This window comes from Miscanthus floridulus, chromosome 8, assembly GCF_019320115.1.
Source record: "Miscanthus floridulus cultivar M001 chromosome 8, ASM1932011v1, whole genome shotgun sequence".
In the NCBI taxonomy this organism is placed as follows: Eukaryota; Viridiplantae; Streptophyta; class Magnoliopsida; order Poales; family Poaceae; genus Miscanthus; species Miscanthus floridulus.
In genome coordinates, this window is record NC_089587.1 from 127,007,656 (window position 1) to 127,020,252 (window position 12,597).

General features: G+C 42.4%; 1 long non-coding RNA gene across 1 annotated transcript; it reads left to right on the top strand.

Annotated features, from left to right (window-relative positions):
• The first annotated feature begins 6,480 nt into the window (after positions 1 to 6,480).
• LOC136473522 (uncharacterized) lies at positions 6,481 to 10,450 on the top strand. The gene is made up of 5 exons (XR_010762651.1): positions 6,481 to 6,998; positions 7,075 to 7,201; positions 7,310 to 7,421; positions 7,834 to 9,319; positions 10,201 to 10,450. It is a non-coding gene; the product is annotated as an uncharacterized lncRNA (long non-coding RNA).
• Positions 10,451 to 12,597: the final 2,147 nt, after the last annotated feature.

A 12,597-nucleotide genomic window follows, 5' to 3' on the forward strand; every position in this document is an offset into this window, starting at 1 on the left:
TCGCTTCTCCAGGGACAGGGCAGGCTTAGGACTTTACTCTGATTGTCACAGTTTCACTCCTACTCAGTCAGAGGCCATACTAGTGATAGACACTAGTTTCACGGAGTTTGGGTGCCACCTTCAGTGAGCTTATAGGGCAGCCCACACCTCTAGAGTTCAAAGCATCTCTACCTACCTCAGCAGCTCCAGTCATAGAGATGATTCCTTCATCAGAGCCACAGCCACAGCCTGTGATTCAGCCACCTCTGATTGTCACTACTACACTTGAGGCCCCAGCGATAGTGGTAGATGTGGCTCCTACCGAGATAGCTTCAGAGCCATAGGGTCTGGCCATCACTTTAGTTTCTGAGTCTCAGCCGACCGACCCAATTACCAAGTAGACCTAGACCACTTCACCTACATTTCCAGTTACTGAGGGTCAGATAGCTCAGAGTTCAGAGTCAGATGATGATGTGACCTAGTTTTAGCTTACCCCGCGTGTCTCTGCACCTGACTTGTCTGCTCCTGTCCCACCGACCAACCCTTAGGTTTTGGTGCTTAATGCCAAAGGGAGAGAGGAAGCGAGTATGTTAGACTTAGGGGGAGCGTGTGAGATGGACTCGTCTTTTTGTGTGTGACACTTCATGCATTGATGTCTACTTTTATGCATTGTATTATATGTGTGTTTGCATATTGTGATGGATCATGTGATATGTGTGCTCTCTACTTTGATATATATATGTCATGTTGTTGACATTTCTTAGCATCACTCTTAACTAAGTTGTCATCCCTAGCATAATGCCACAAATGCGTTGTTGGTAATTATGAGAACACTTGTAAACTATATATATAAGGTATCCACAAGCACACAGATAATTTACCATTGTAGCATTTCATCCGGGAGTATATCAAGTATTGTTATTTATATTATATCCATAGGGAGGAGCTATGGTGTTGTGTTGGCATAGAGATATTGACAAATATGTATACTTATGATAAAACCACTCTCATGCTATGACAGGGGTAAGTCAAGTGATAAATAAATGATAAGTATAAGGTAATAATGATATTCCAAAGATAGAAATAGATACTCATAAAATGTAGTAAGGCTAAGCAGGAGATTCGTTAAGAGCAAAAGATTCCTAAGTCATTACTTGTCTACTAAGTCTTTTGTTCACCCAAGTATATACACTCTCATCTATAGTATAACTAACTTTGGATCTATGCATAAGGAACATTACTAAAGAAGATTAAGAACAAAGCTTGTCTTCCTTCGCAATCACATTCTATGTGCTCTACAAATGGGGAGTGGACTACAAAGGACTCAACAGGAGTGTCACATCCATGATCTATCACATGACCTAGAGTGCAGAAGGCATCCATAGGCAAACAATATCTAAGCACCATGCTTACATAACGTTGACCACTTAACTCTCTCGAGAACTGAGCTAAGAGCTTTGCGAACATATGCATATATTCATCATCAATCATAACTATATCAAGCATATTACTAGAGCAAACTAGGAACATAATAAATAGCAACATAATATTAAAGTAGCACAAAGTTATAAATAAAGAGATACAATGGCTATACCAGTCTCCAGATGGCAGATCCGGAATCCTGAGTGATAGCCCAAACTCTACTTGAACCTTGCTAGCTAGCCTATACTAGAAACTTGAAGAATTGGAGCTCTATTCTCTTCTCTTTGGAAACCCTAAATTCTGGTCTACTCTTGACTTATGGTAGCGTGCTCTAGAGGGGGGGGCAGGGGCTGGTTATATAGGCCGGTGCGTCCAAGATGAGCCCTTAGATCAAACCAACTTAAAGGATGACGTAGATGCATCCTAGGAGGTGGTGGAGAACCGACGTATGAAGGAGGCTGACAGGTGGGTCCCTTAGGGCCCGGGTGGCCTCTAGGTGGGGTCGGCTAGCCCCACTTGGCAGTGGCTTGGCCCCCGCTTTGGTGTGGAGTCCTCTCGAGTCTTATGGAACCTTCTGATGTCCGTTTCACCGTGGATAAGCGTGATTTTATTTGATGATTTGATCCTCCTTGATGGTTTTCTAAAATAACCCTGCTGAAAACACAGATTCACCAAAACTCATGGAAATTGTCAGTTAAAACACCCTAAGTCTATGTTGGTGATCCTGTTTATGTATTTATTCATGTTATGTTGACGGTTAATGATGGACGATAACTACCGTCAACACATGTCATTTGGTTATGCTCATGCTCATTTGTGTAGCTTCCGCGTTCCACTCTGTTTTAAATGACCTTTATGTTGTGTACTCTTGCTTCATTCATATTTATTAGAGTACATGTTGTGGACTTAGTATGCTTCTAACCCTTGTGATCATATTGCCACAAGTTCATGCAAACCAAGCGGTTGAAAACCTCAAATCTCTCTTATACACATACTCGAGGTGGTGTTGTCATCAATCACAAAAAATGGCAAGATTGAAAGCATCTAGGCCCCTAGTTGGGTTTCGGTGATTAATGACGACACAAGATTACTGTGACTAACATTTGTTTTGTAGAGGCAAATTGAGTTAGGTCATGGTAATGGTGATTGATTGGGCAATTGTGGTTTTCATGACCCTATCGATGGAAATCATTTCGGTTTTCAAAGGATGTATGAGCTGTTGCTACACACGGATGGTGACACAAGAGACTCTACGGCTGCACCTACCGCTGTCGGTCCTTCTTCCTTGCATGTGCCGACTAGTACATACATGATTTTTGAACTAGCTTTCATTTCTAATAGAGGTGGACGACAAAAGGAACCACCTGTAAGTATGATGAGGAGCATTGTAGATTACAAACTGCCCTAGTAGAAATACATTTTAGGGGCAATTCTGTTAAGTTCATCATATACCGAGTCACGCTAATGCCGAAGCACGACCCCATGTGACCCGTGTGATTGCCTGGTTACATTCAATGTTCAAAAATAATAGGTTATGATATTTAGTGAAGGCTTAAAAAACATTAACTTTGGCATCGTCTCCATCTTCACAAATATTCTTCTAGTACCTGTCATATGTATCACCGTGACTACACATAATGAAATGTGTATGTGTCAGATTCTCTCAGATAAAACAACCAATATATATGTATGGATAATATATAAGTGGCAAAAACATTATGAGTGAAAGCATCTAGGCCCCTAGTTGGGTTTCCATGATTAATGACGACACAAGATTATTGTGACTAACGTGTGTTTTGTAGAGGCAAATTGAGTTAGGTCATGGTAATGGTGATTGATTGGGAAATTATGGTTTTCATGCCCTATCGATGGAAATCATTTCGGTTTTCAAAGGATAGACGACAAGGTTAAGGACGGACTAGTTCTAAGTGTTGATTGGTGTTGGAGACACATTTAAAGTAGTTTAGGACTTTGTTTTTCCTTTGGTCGTACTATTATCTTGACCTAGGTGAGTCTAGTGTGTTAGGTGTGGTGCACACCTATCAAACTTAGCACTAGGAAGCTCAGGGACAGCCCAAAGATTAAATGGAACAATCCCCCTTAACAAAGTTTTTGAATCGAAAGTGAAAGAAAGGATTGGGTAGGTGTCAGACCGTGCTAAGGCATGGTCGTCGGACCAACCTACCTGGGTCCGACGCCTACGTGGCGCATCCACAAAGCAGGCAAAGTGAAGAAGAATCGTCGGACCCTAGAGAATGCCGTCGTCGGATAGAATGAGTGAATTGTTCACTCACGTGGTTGAACCAGGAGTCATCGGACTCAGAGAGCAGCGAAGCGTCGGACCACGCTATGTCTCAGTCTGACGGTTTCTAGACTCTACATCGAGAGGTTTTTGGTGCATCGGACTGGGCCGACGAGTGGTCAGTGGACCCTACTATAGCTGGCGCGCAACAATGGCTCCTTCTAACACAATACGGGTACTGCTCCTTATGTGAGAGTCGAACCGAGGGTCCAGGGTCCGACGCCCCCGAGAGGCCGGTCCGATGGTCCTGCAGAAAAAGGGGAGTTGGCCCCAACGGTTATGTGTTTGAGTGGGGAGTATTTATAATTCTCCTACTCGTCCAATTCCCCCCTATTGCCCATTTGTTCAGCTAAGGAAACACTTTGAAGTGCAAGGGAGAGCAAGAGCCTAGTGGGGTGATTGAGATTTGAGAATCCAAGTGTTGGTATTTATTAATGCAAAAAAATATAAAGGATTCTGCAAGTACACAGAATACCATTGTAGCATTTTACCGGGAGTATTCTAGGTATCGTTATTTATATTTTACCACAGGAAAACAATGGAGCAAGACTTATTGAGTAATAGAGGAATATCTATCAATATACCAGCATAGCTTAAGTAGAGGGTAAATATATAGATAGGAATTAAGCAGAATGACACTCAGGGATAGATCTATAAAGATAATATAAACTAGTCAACTCAGGAGAACAACAGGTGAGGTAGATTCCTATGATATTCTTATTAAAGGATTAAAGTATATATATACCCGACTATAGCTAAGACTAACTCTACTCTTGTGCACTTCGGGACGCTATTTAGACGGTAGAGCACCCACAATAGATAACTCTACTGACATGACTATGGTCCTATAATTTAAGAACCAGCTCAATTCAGAGTGGACTACAAAGGATAGACAGGGCTGTCACCTCCCGCTGCTACCACCCAACCCGAGAACAGGATGCACTCACAGGCAGAGCATTGTATAAGCACCATGCTTACACGAGACTCGGCTACTCAGCCTAACCGGTAAACTAGAAAGCTAAGCGCTCTATGAACCCACACACAAAAGTATTGATAACCTTTAACTAAGCAAGATATATATTTAAAGTAAACATATCCATGTAGATAAGAATATGATAAACTGGTAATAAGTCTTACAAGATGTAGAAGTGAAGATACAAGGCTTTGCCGAGCCTCCAAGACTAGATCTGGAACTTGAGCATGAGCTCAACTCGACCCTCACTCCTGACCTACTAATCTACTACATTAGAGAGTCTAGACCTAATTCTCCTGGTGTATCTTAATCTCTGAATGAGAGATATGAATTAGGGTTTCCAAGATAGCTCTAGGGAGAGGGTAGGGGCTGCTATATATAGGCCGAGGTAGAGTAGGGGGTAAGGAATCGAGGTGGAGTAGGGGGCAAGGAATCGCCACATCATCAATCCGTGTCAACTCCCTCGACCACCGTTGGATAAACCGACCTAAAACCGCCTTAAAATCAATAGTGTAGATCGTATGAAGGAGTACGAAGCGGTGGAGGGCGAGCAGGCTCCGTGGCAGACCGGTCGGCCCACTTTCGTGGCCGTTTGGCCCAAGCTTCGGCGTGGTGTCTTCTAGAACCTTCTAGAGTTGTCTTTCGAAGTTTTTACGGGTTGAATAACTTGTTGTCATCGGTTTGCTTGTTTGAAGTGTATGGCAGTAGTCCCGGGAGCTACTTTCTGGATAAATCCTCCTGCATACAAATATTTATCAAAGCTCGTGGAATTCGTTAGTTTAAACCCCTATATCTATGTTTGGTGATGGAATTAAGTACATTTGAAGGATATGTTGATGGTTTATAATTGGTGTTAACGACCGTCAACACCAAGATTAAGGACCTCATTAGTGCATAGGGAGTAGCAAATGTGCATCCACCTTTCTCATGAAGCTTGTCTTGGTCAAGTGAGAGTTTGTGCTTGTTACTCTTGATGATCGCAATCACCTAGACGGCTCGGTGGTGATTGAAAGCTTGGTGATCATCTGATGGAGCTTGTGGATGACCTAAGTCATGGTGTGAGCAGTTGTGGGCGATTCACCGCGACGAAGTGTCGAAGAATCAGCCGTAGAGAGCACTTGATCCTTGCATGGATCAAGGGGGAGCTACACCCTTGTGCGTGTGCTCCAACGTGGATCACACTACACCACAACGCAAAAATAGCGTCGGAGGTGGGTCGCTAAAAGCACCAAAATATCAATGGACGGTCGGTCGCTAAAAACTTGTAACAGACGGTGGGTCACTATTTCTCATTTCTCCAATGGAACGTCAGTTGCTATTTTTATTTTGCTTTATTGTTGGAGGATCAGTCAATAAAGCCTGGTATTTGTATCAATCATCCGTCGATATATATATATATATATATATATATATATATATATATATATATATATATATATATATATATTGGGGTTGCGCGTGGTCTTTCGCACCTAAGGCCTTCCACAGTGTGAGCGGTGCCCGATACTGTTCACGTATGCCAGCTCACTTGGTTGAGTTTGGGGCTACAGCGTGTAAAAGTGATGCCAAAAAGGAGCGCGTTCTTTATCTTCTATCAGTAATCTGACAACAACAGCGTCCTCTCTCATCTTGTCTTCCTCTCACGAGCAGGAAGGACCAACAAAATATTTTTTTATTGATTTAGGCACCGGCGCAACTACTTGCTCCGCTCCTTGTTTTCTCAACATCGCTTGCAATTGGAACCACCTGCTGCAGTGGGGATGAGCGGTGCTAAAATCATCTCTCTCTTCTTTTGGGCATCACTTAGGCATACATTGTGGAGGGCCTAAAGTGCCCACTAGTTAGAACCCTAGAAAACTTTGCCAACCCCAAATTTTCCCTCTCACGCCGCCACAACCCCGCGCCTCACACCTGACACCTCCAGCGCGGCGCTCTCTGCCCCTCACCGTCGGCTGCGCTCCCTGCTCCTCACGTTCGGCGGCGCGATGTTGATCCCCAACCAAATCCGATGGTGGCGGCGGCAGGCACCTTCCCCTCCTGGATCCGCTGCCATGCCGCTCCCCTTCGTCACCGATGGCAGCTATGGCGGCTCCATCCACCGGCGGCGGCGTCCTCTCCACTCCCACGCGGGGCGGCGCCACTCGTGGTGGCGGCAGCCTACTTCGTTCGGCGTCCTCTCTCCTCACCCCCACCCCCTCCGCACCGGCTTCCGGCTAATGGCAACTCCAACTCCCCTTCACCAGCGAAGTTCCTGATCCATGGATCCATGATGATGAGCCAGCGAAACTCCCGATCCATGTATGCCTGCCCCCATCGATAAAGGTTGGTCTCCTTCCCAACTCCCTCCGACTCCTAATCTGCCATCTAATTTGATGAAGAAACGAATTGCTTCTTGCAGTGCTAGAGGAGAAACGTTGTCCAGGTCTCCAGGACCATCCTTTCCTCAGAATCGTTGTGAGTAGGGACTGGGAGGCTTCATCTTCATTTGCCTGCTCGTGTTCCCGGCAGATCCAGTGCGTTCACAAGTAATATATTGTATTCTACTTTATTCTTTCAGCAAGTCTGTATGTAGTATTTGGTTTTCTCATTCAATGATGTTTACTAGTTACTGATAATTGACTTGTCATTGACAGGACACCGGCATGGTCCCTGCTGAGTATCTTCTGCTGGAGCACTCTTGAATGCTACAAGCACAATGTTGAATCCTGATGCAATCGTTATTGGCTAATTGAAAAGATAGGATTTGTGAGTATATATGGCTCCTAGATCTGTCAGTTCGGTGCTGTTCCAAAATTAATAGTTCGTTTATTGACTAACATATGTTACAAGTTATCTCACACCTTTAACTCAGTTCTTCAGAGTAAACCTTTTAACTCAGCTCTCCAAATTCTTCTCAGATCCATTTTGGGCTAGCCGCAAACGCTTTTTAAGTTAGCAGTAGTTCTGGTGGTATAGTAGTATATATTTGAACATAGTAGACTTACCTCTGACACGTTCTCGCATAATGAATACTACTTTGTATTAGTAGTTTTAGTAGTAACCAAATACTTCATAGGAAAACATGGCAAAAGTAGTGTTAGTAGTATCAGACATGGCATTAGTAGTATTCAATATTTACAAGTCTTGGGCTCATTGAAAAAATTCTCATTTTTGCCAGACCATCTTCATGCCTACCTTAAAATAAGTCAGCCAACACCAGGCAAGTGCTACTCCCTTCCTCGATCCCTTCAAATTAAATTTATTGATCTACAAGTTGAATTTACAAGTACTGGATGTGTGGATTGAATAGAGGATAGCTTATCAGCTTGTCTTGTTGAATCATTATCTTTGTTGTCTGCTGCCACATGTTAAGGGATTTTAATTTCAACATCAGCATGCCTCTAATGCCAAGTTCTAACATCAGCATGGAAACATTTTTTTCTTGATTGGAAAGACTGAAAGAGAAAAAAGAGGGCTCATCAACACCTTTGCTAAATCATAGAGACCAAGCCCTCCCTTCTCTTGCTGCACAATTTACTTATCCTATTGTATGTGCAACTGTGCTGGTTTTCACTGATCCAAATGACCTTCCAAGGCTGAACCACACACAAAAAGGAGTGATTAAATAGGCTTCAGGAGGGATTGGATGAGGAAAACAAGGGCTAGCAACATTCAGAGTAAAGCAGATCAAAGCACACAGACCGCAGCCACGTATCCAGTAAAGGACATTGGGTTTGCACATATATGCCTGACAGACACTATCAGGTTCTCTGTATAAAGAGCAATCCATGCCACACTATCACATTATTAATTTTGAGACAACAAACATCCCAATGATCTGCTTAAACTAAGCATATTTAATTCGGTTGCATAGAAACGTATGTCCTCTGCAATGTCTGCCCTTTTATCACTGTCTGTGCAGCAATGATATGTTTATGAAATCTACCATTTAGTACTGGCATTGATCTGGGTTCAGTGATCAAATGTAGCATTTAAGTCTGTATTCACAGTGTGGATTTTGATTTATGAGTTTGTTGGAAGCTTGTGAATCTCATATAAATCTCATTGTCCATTTATATATCTGTTGGAAATTGGAATATGGAACTAGGTTCCTGTATTTTTTTTCTGTATAAGAATGTTCATAGGTTCAGTCCTTTTTCATCACTCATGAGACAACTTGCGAGATGTTCAGAGCCACCAAACATACCTTTGCTGTTATGCTGGTTATATGTTACATAATTTCTTTATTTGCAACAGCAATGCACACTTTACCTTTATCTCAACCTACTACAATGTTGTTTGATACATGAATGTGAGATGTTATGCAGTTGTTCTTTCACAGTTACTAATGCAGCTCTTGACTGAAATTGGAGGAGATTACTTGTACTAGCTTCTTTCCTTGCATGGCAGCAGCAGGCTGGAGTCGGTAACGGTGCTCATGGTGATACCTCGCCGTCATGGAGGCCAGCGTCCAAGCGCAGAACTCATGGTACCCAGGTCCACAACATGTCGGGACACTAGGGCACGTCGACCTCAAGCCGCAGGCAACAGCACCCCTATGTCATGTGGCTTGCGTGAATCGCTGGTCACGCTGATAGACCTGCTAATTGGATGAGATGTGCCTTGCGCTGCAATGAGCCTCGAAGAACAGCTCATTGCCTCAAGTGAGTTGAGCCTTCAAATCTCCCATTGTTTCATGATCTCAGTCATTTGTTTCTCAATGTTATATATGTATTTTGACTTGGGAACTCAAACAAAAAAATAGAGAAAAAATCTACTTTTTATTTGTGCAGAAAATTGCTACTCTTGAATGGCATAGCTATGCTGTTGAGCATTGTACAGATAAATGTATAAAATCAATAGTTAACCATGGTAGTTATTGTTGTAAAAACTTTTCAGAACAGTAATGAAGCAGGACAAGAACCCAAGGCAATTCTTGAGTTGGCAGAAACTCAGAACTGCCTGTATTTTGACTATGAAGGATTCACTCCTTACCATTTGTTTAACTATTATTGCACCCATGTGAGCCCCTTAATAAATCATACTATGGATAAGAAGGAAGAAAATTTATGCTGAATTTGTGAATTTTCATAGGTCACCATGGGTAACCTATGAATTATTTTTAGGTTAACTAGAACTGTATATTTGAACATATTTTCTTTCATATTTGGCTACTAAAATAAGATGCTAACAGAGTAGTCAAACAGGCTAGACAATTTGCTCCTTAATCAAGTGCTTTTGTATTATGAAAGAAAAGTAGTCATTCTGGTATGTGTATCATGAATTCATGATTCGAGCTGTCCAAAAAAAAAAATGGGGGAAAGTTTATGCTCATAGCAACATACGGGTTTGAACAAAATTTTATTATATATTGTCATGCTTTATTGTATTGGCTTCGCTTAATGTTGTGCACTTGTATTTGCATGTATTTCTGCATGATCCAGTAGCTAAGTGAATGTGGTTTATATTCGTGAAACTGTGTCTTTTTATAAGTTGTACATTGGAACTTGTACTTCATTAGGCTACTGATTCTATCATTTTTCAGGAACTTTTGGATGCTGCCACCAGCTTGTTGGTTTTCATGGACATGTGCTATGCTAAACTTTTGATCATCAGCTAGGATTAGCCTTGCTTTTGATCAGCAGATACTTAAAACAAGGACTAGTTTGATGTCAAGTGACATTACATGTATAATGTACTTGTTCAATACCTGAATCAATGTATGGATAATGTGATCACTTTTGAATGTGATCACTTTTGTGTATGTGAATCAATGTATGGCTAATGTTTGATCATCGCTATACCTTCAGACCAGCTTTTATTTTTTTTATCTGTTTACAATTGAGCCCGTCGAACTGTTGGTTGCTAAAAGTTATTATAGCATTGGACTGTCAGTTGCTAAAAGCTCTAACATATTGTCGGTCGCTAAAAGTTGGATCGTCAAACTATCCGTTGCTAAAGATAATGTCTGTCGCTGTTTACATATAACGATGGCTTCATTAGCAACTGTAGGGGTCTGTCGCTATAACCTTTAGCAACTGACTGTCTATCACTGTACACCCCTTTCAGCAACTCCAAATCAGTCGCTGTTTAAAGGTTGTGTGTAGTGTTAGTAGGGAGTGACGACTCTCCTATACTTCGAAAAAACATCGCCGCATTTCTCTCCCTCTCTTTACTTTGATCATTTATATTTGAGCAATTCAATTCATGTCTTTACATTACTAGAATTGTCATGCTAGAGTAGGACTGGAACATAGAGTGTAAAACTTTTATGTGGTAGAACAATAGAAACACTTTTAGGCACAAGGGGGTGAAATGAGCTAAGTGTAGAGTTTAATTATTGTAAGAAATTTAGAATTAGTCCAATTCACCCCTCCTCTTGGACATCTTGATTCTTTCGATGAGTATCTTGCATACTACAAAATCACCTCTTAGGGCAGCACGTGAGGGGGTGGGGGACCTCCTCTTTTGACCGTGGAGGCATAATGATGCCGCTTTTATAACCAGAGCCAACGATGGTAGGTGGGATCAACGGTGGAGAATCAATGTTGTGATAATTAAATAGATCTAACGGTCGAAGACAACTGATACTAATGGTCCATAACTAAAACCTGCAGTGATATAAAATATTTCGGTGTCGGGTTGTGCCTTAACCTGGAGGGCTATATCACCACCGGGTGATAGCATTAATCGGTAGTGATATTGTAAATGCACGTCTATGTCATTTCGTTTTTGCTGATGACAAGCTAATAATTCTGCAGGCAATTAATAGCGTACGCGTGTAGGGCTCGCAATGCTTGGTGCTTGCGCGTCCAAGACACGGCCATGTTTGGCATACGCTCGTCATCGCTGCTCCCCTGTATAAGCTGTGGCAGCAAAAGACACGTACCGAAGCTAACGTCCCTCCCTCACGGTGAAGGTCCGCGTGAGCCTTAGCATCACCGAAAATTCCGAAACACCTACCCAATTTGTCTCTATGCGGAACGATGTCATTATTTTATTTGTATACAGAACGAAACCTAGTTGGTTCGTGCTGTCAACTCGATCATCAACCAAATATCAAACTATGGTTTCTTAATCCATGAATGTCATGGAGCCACAATAGGAAACGGCTGATTTGCCGGGAGCAAAAAAAAATTTGCCGGGTGCTTTTTATCGGGCACCCAGCAAAGGAATTCTTTGCCGGGTGCCAGGCCTGGAGGCACCCGGCAAATAAAGGCCTCCGGCAAAGCAGCCTTTGCCGGGTGCCGGCACTCGGCAAATTCCACCCGTCGGCAAAAATTAGTCTTTGCCAGGTGCCGACCACTCGGCAAAATATGGCCGCCAGCAAAGGTGGCCGGCTTGACGGCGGCCAGCTGCCGTCATCCTTTGCCGGGTGCCACGCCGTTAGGCACTCGGCAAAGAATTTTTTTATTTTTTTAATTTCTTTGCCGGGTGCCCCATGACCTGGCACCCGGCAAAGGCTTCTTTGCATGGGCCGGCCTTTTTAGTCATGGCCTTTGCCGGGTGCCAGGTGACGACGGCACCCGGCAAAGAATTTTTTAATTTTTTTTTAAAATTTCTTTGCCGGGTGCCCGAGGTGGCACCCGGCAAATTATTTTTTGTTTTTGTTTTTTTTACCCCATTCTTTTGTGGGGACTTGCTACAGTAAATATATTCCTATTTCAAAACTTGGGACAATTATGAGTTTTTTAACTATATTTCCTTAATTTTTTCCGTTTCATTGAATATTTCCGACTATTCCAAATTTGAACTGCAGGTACATGAAATAATGGAATTTGGTCATTCAAAAAATAGTATTCATGATATTTAGGCTATGTCGAGGCCGTATGCAGGAAGTGGCATGAAATGTCGCGCATCATGTTGTCGTAACATGACGATGTACTCGCGGGCGAAGTTTATTTAAATTATATAAAATTTAAACGGTGTCCGAAAATCACGA